At 40.9% G+C, this 5,208-nt stretch overlaps 1 long non-coding RNA gene across 2 annotated transcripts; it reads left to right on the top strand.

Annotated features, from left to right (window-relative positions):
- Positions 1-3,926: 3,926 nt before the first annotated feature.
- LOC311116679 lies at positions 3,927-4,977 on the top strand. 2 transcript variants are annotated; one of them, XR_014611459.1, is made up of 2 exons: positions 3,927-4,595; positions 4,727-4,977. It is a non-coding gene; the product is annotated as an uncharacterized lncRNA (long non-coding RNA). The 2 variants fall into 2 exon arrangements; XR_014611460.1 differs by having other exon boundaries at positions 4,709-4,977.
- Positions 4,978-5,208: the final 231 nt, after the last annotated feature.

Genomic DNA, 5,208 nt, shown 5'->3' with positions numbered 1-5,208 from the left:
TTTACTCAGTCAAGCGGCCTGGTAGTACACCAGAGAACACACACAGGAGAGAAACAATTTAGCAGGAGATAAATGATATAGCTGGAGATAAATGATATAGCTGTGATCATGTGACAAGAGATACTTTGATAAAAGATCTCTGATCAAACATCAGAAAATACATACATGAGTTGTTTCATGATATCAATGAAATAGTCACAATGTAGAATGTTTTAACATTGTACATTTACATTTACATTTTAGTCATTTAGCAGACGCTCTTATCCAGAGCGACTTACAGGAGCAATTAGGGTTAAGTGCCTTGCTCAAGGGCACATTTACGTCATTTAGCAGACGCTCTTATCCAGAGCGACTCACAAATTGGTGCGTTCACCCTATAGCCAGTGGGATAACCACTTTACACATTTTTTTTTTTGGGGGGGGGGGGGGGGGGGGTAGAAGGATTACTTTATCCTATCCCAGGTATTCCTTAAAGAGCTGGGGTTTCAAATGTCTCCGGAAGGTGGTGAGTGACTCCGCTGTCCTGGCGTCGTGAGGGAGCTTGTTCCACCATTGTGGTGTAGAAGGAGTACTTTGTAGAAGGAGTACTTTAATTAATAATGTCCCAATGTAGAACCCTAAACATTTCCCCCTGTTCAATTTATTTCAGCGTGATATGGATATTAGCCTCTGGGAAAAACCCAGGCTATGAATTGAAAGAGTATTTATGTGATTTAACAAAAAGTAAAATAAAAATAAAAAAGTTGTGTTACACGTTAATCAAAACGTAGCTAGCTGTTTTCTACAAATTGTCCTCTGACCAGTGATGTACACATTATTCCCAGATTCCATGTGGTGTTTGAGCTATTCGTTTTAACAGGACGTGCAACCTCATCTCCCCCCTCTTGCGCAATTGATTTCAACATGATATCGATGAAATAAGTGTTGCGTTCCTTTGTTTAGCGACCCATGTAAATGCATCATTCCAAAATGTAGCTGACTGTCTTCTGCAGGTTGTCCTCTAACCAGTGAGGTAAAAGATATCTCCCATTTCCATGTGTTTTTTTAGTTGTGTTAGTTTCAACAGCAGGTACAACCTGATCTCCCCCATAATCGATATCAGTGACTTATTGTTGGTGCTTGTGCAGTTTATAAAGTGCTTGTTTTAATATGATTATTGTGGCACATTTGTGTAGATAGTACAGTTTAGGTTTCGGTTTTCAATATATCACAAACTGTTTTTGCATATTGGTTATTGATTTGGACATGTTAAAACTGTGTTTTGACATTGAGGTTTCCCACGTAGCAAAATGTCATTGAAAAGACATTGAAAAGAAGACTATGCCTGATGTCCAATATAAACTCAGCAAAAAAAGAAACGTCCCTTTTTCAGGACCCTCTTTCAAAAATAATTTGTAAAAATCCAAAATAACTTCACAGATCTTCATTGTAAAGGGTTTAAACACTGTTTCCCATGCTTGTTCAATGAACCATAAATAATTAATGAACATGCACCTGTGGAACGGTCGTTAAGACTTACAGATGGTAGGCAATTAAGGTCACAGTTATGAAAACTTAGGACACAAAAGAGGCCTTTCTATTGACTCTGGAAAACACCAAAAGAAATATGCCCAGGATCCCTGCTCATCTGCGTGAACGTGCCTTATGCATGCTGCAAGGAGGCATCCTCCCTCATGTGGTACCCTTCCTGCAGGCTCATCCTGACATGACAATGCCACCAGCCATACTGCTCATTCTGTGCGTGATTTCCTGCAAGACAGGAATGTCAGTGTTCTGTCATGGCCAGTGAAGAACCCGGATCTCAATCCCATTGAGCACGTCTGGGACCTGTTGGATCGGAGGGTGAGGGCTAGGGCAATTCCCCCCAGAAATGTCCGGGAACTTGTATGTGCCTTGGTGGAAGAGTGGGGTAACATCTCACAGCAAGAACTGGCAAATCTGGTGCAGTCCATGAGGAGGAGATGCACTGCAGTACTTAATGCAGCTGGTGGCCACACCAGATACTGACTGTTACTTTTGATTTTGATAATGTGTCCCCCCCAGGGACACATTATTTGTGTGTGGAACTTGTTCAGTTTATGTCTCAGTTGTTGAATCTTGTTATGTTCATACAAATATTTACACATGTTAAGTTTGCTGAAAATAAACGCAGTTGACAGTGAGAGGACTTTTTTTTGTTGCTGAGTTTACATTCGGTTTTAGTTGAAAATATGTATTTTCAGGTCGTTTTTTCAACGACTTGACAACAACTTAATTTCAACGTACTTGCAGCCTATAAACATGGACGCAGTATAATAAATTGGTCTATAATCAGTTTTATTAACAATCTTACATCACTCCAGTATTTCTTTACAACATTCAAGTGCTACTTGTCTTTATTCCACTACTGAAGAAGCATGACTCAAATAACCTACTCATATTTCAAACATCCAGCCTGACAAAATATATATGTTTTATCATTCAATGCCTCACCATTAAGTGAATTATTGCCAATACATATTAACAAAGGGGTGATCATTCTGTTTTGATATTTCATATTTACAATTCATGCAACATTTAGTAATCATAATTTATGCAACGAACTGACCATTTTGGGGTACAATTATATTGACATTGTTGCACTGCTTGTAGAATATCAGGGTTCATTCTCAGATGTGCCAACCCAAATGTACTAGAGTATGACATTGGGGACTCGGCCCCGATCCAACAACATGCCTATCGAGTGAACCCTGAAAAGAGAGAGAAGCTCCGCAGTGAGGTGGAAAGTTACTGAGGATATTGCAGGAGTTTCCTCTTGAAATCAGACATGTCCGTGGTAAGGACAACTTGGTTGCTGATTGTCTCAAGGGTGGGCAGTCAAAAGGATTTGTGTTTTGCATTTAGCCAGTGCGTTGTCATGGATCACAATTTATTTTGACTGCACGTTTTTCTGTATTGGAGATGAGTTTTGTTTGGGCTCGTTCCAAGGGGACGTGAGTTCTAGAAGCTAATGAGTTTTAGGAAGAAGAGAGTTCTAGAAGCTAATGAGTTTTAGGAAGACCAGAGTTCTAGAAGCCAGTGAGTTTTAGAAGCCAGTGAGTTTTAGAAGCTAGTGAGTTTTAGGAAGACCAGAGTTCTAGAAGCTAGTGAGTTTTAGGACGACCAGAGTTCTAGAAGCTAGTGAGTTTTAGGAAGACCAGAGTTCTAGAAGCTAGTGAGTTTTAGGACGACCAGAGTTCTAGAAGCTAGTGAGTTTTAGGAAGACCAGAGTTCTAGAAGCTAGTGAGTTTTAGGAAGACCAGAGTTCTAGAAGCTAGTGAGTTTTAGGAAGACCAGAGTTCTAGAAGCTAATGAGTTTTAGGAAGACCAGAGTTCTAGAAGCTAGTGGGTTTTAGGAAGACCAGGGCCCGTATCCTTAAAGATTCTGAGAATCCTCTCAGAGAGCTCCTAACTTAACCTAAAAATTCCTTGCCAGGAGTTTTAGCTTAGAAGTGATTCCAGAACATTTTCAGTGAACTCTGAGCCAGGAATGGATGAAAAATCCTATCTTAGTGAGGAGGTGTGGTTGACCCCGTTGCTAGGTATGAGTCATCATTTCAAAAGCCGTGATTGGTTGATCCTACAAGTTTGATGAAAATGAACTTTTGGTGATAATGAGCAAAGGATGTACCCTCAAATCAATAAACATAATTATACACTCTAATCTTATGCAGACTATAATTGTAAATAATATTTCACATTCAAGAAAATATCTGGAAAATGAATAGTAAGCTGTAGGGGTTATAGCCTAACATTAGAATCTAAAATATGTGAAAACTTAAGCTCATTACACCCTGTTCAAATAATGATTTGTGTCTCATTTGCTCATATTAATATCCTAGCTGGCATATTTTGTACTTTCACTTCCATATGGACCCCATTGAAAACAAGATGGCCTATCTCAAGGGGCTGTCCTTAATGAAGTAGAAATTGCAACGTTACAACTCAGTGTGAACTTAACGAGGGTAACACAGCTCAGCTTTTAACAATGTCTGTGATTGCTGGCTGGTCTATTTATGAAGGCTTGTTAACAAATATCCTACAAACACAGAAAATGGAGAAAAAAAGGAATCGCAAGCCGAACTGGACTGAGGAGCAAGGTTTGTTGCTGGCCCAGTTGGTGAACGAACATAAAGGTATGTTACGAGGAAAATTTGGCCCAACTGTCACTAGCCAAGGCAAGAGGCGCGCCTGGGACACAATATCCCAAACAATCAATGCCTCTTTTCCACTGGTGGTGCGGACAGGCGACGATTGTGAGAAAAGGTGGTATGTGCTGCAGTCCAAGGCAAAAGATGAGATTGCAGCACACAAGCGGGAATCCTCACTCACAGGTGAGCAAAATACTATGGCCTACCACATAATCTGGCAATTTGCTCCTGCTGGCAAAGTTAATTTACATGCCTAAGTACTGTGTTCATTGACTGTTTCTTTCTAGGGGGTGGACCACCTGCAAAGCGGCTGTCCCAGGTGGCCGACACTGTCTTTCAAGTCCTGGGACACTCTGAGGTCAGTGTCACCGGGCTGCCAACAGGCATTGACACGTCAATGATGCAGGCCCTTGAAATGCAGCAAAGGTAGGACACAGGGTTATTCATATCAACAGTGTTTATTCATTGCAGAAGCCATTTCATGTGTTATCCATGCTCATTGTATTAAATTAATTTAATCAAAACAATAATTAAACTAGGCCTATGTATTTCTGTAGCATGGAGCCATCACAAGAACCGGGCCCATCAAGTTTGCCGCCTGAACCATCTGCAGCTGCTACTCAGGATAGCCCGGCGGATCAAACACCATTCCCATCCGCAGCACCTGCTCCGTCAGCATCCCTGCAGGAGAGAAGATTGCAACTCACAATTGATGTGTTTGAACAACAAAAAAAAGTCCTTTCCCTTCAGGAGGAGTACTACCGCCTTAAAATTGAACACCTAAAAAATAAACCATTTAGAGATTGTGTTCTGTGTCTTGCATTTAACAGTTGCAGGTGATGTGCAGTAAAACTGTGGTAGTTCTTAATACCATCACAAGTTCTCAAATGACATGGGGCTACAGCTTGCCTGAAATGTAAATTTGTGAAGTTTGCCCTGTAAGGCAGTCCACTCTGGGCTAGGTTCCCCTGTGGAATGTGAATATCTTCTTCACCACCATCCTCATCGTTGTCTCCATCCTCATCGCCATCCTCCAGAG

The sequence above is a fragment of the Coregonus lavaretus genome, assembly GCF_964263955.1.
Source record: "Coregonus lavaretus genome assembly, contig: HAP1_SCAFFOLD_119, whole genome shotgun sequence".
Taxonomy (NCBI): Eukaryota; Metazoa; Chordata; class Actinopteri; order Salmoniformes; family Salmonidae; genus Coregonus; species Coregonus lavaretus.
This window is presented reverse-complemented; position numbering and strand designations above follow the sequence as displayed.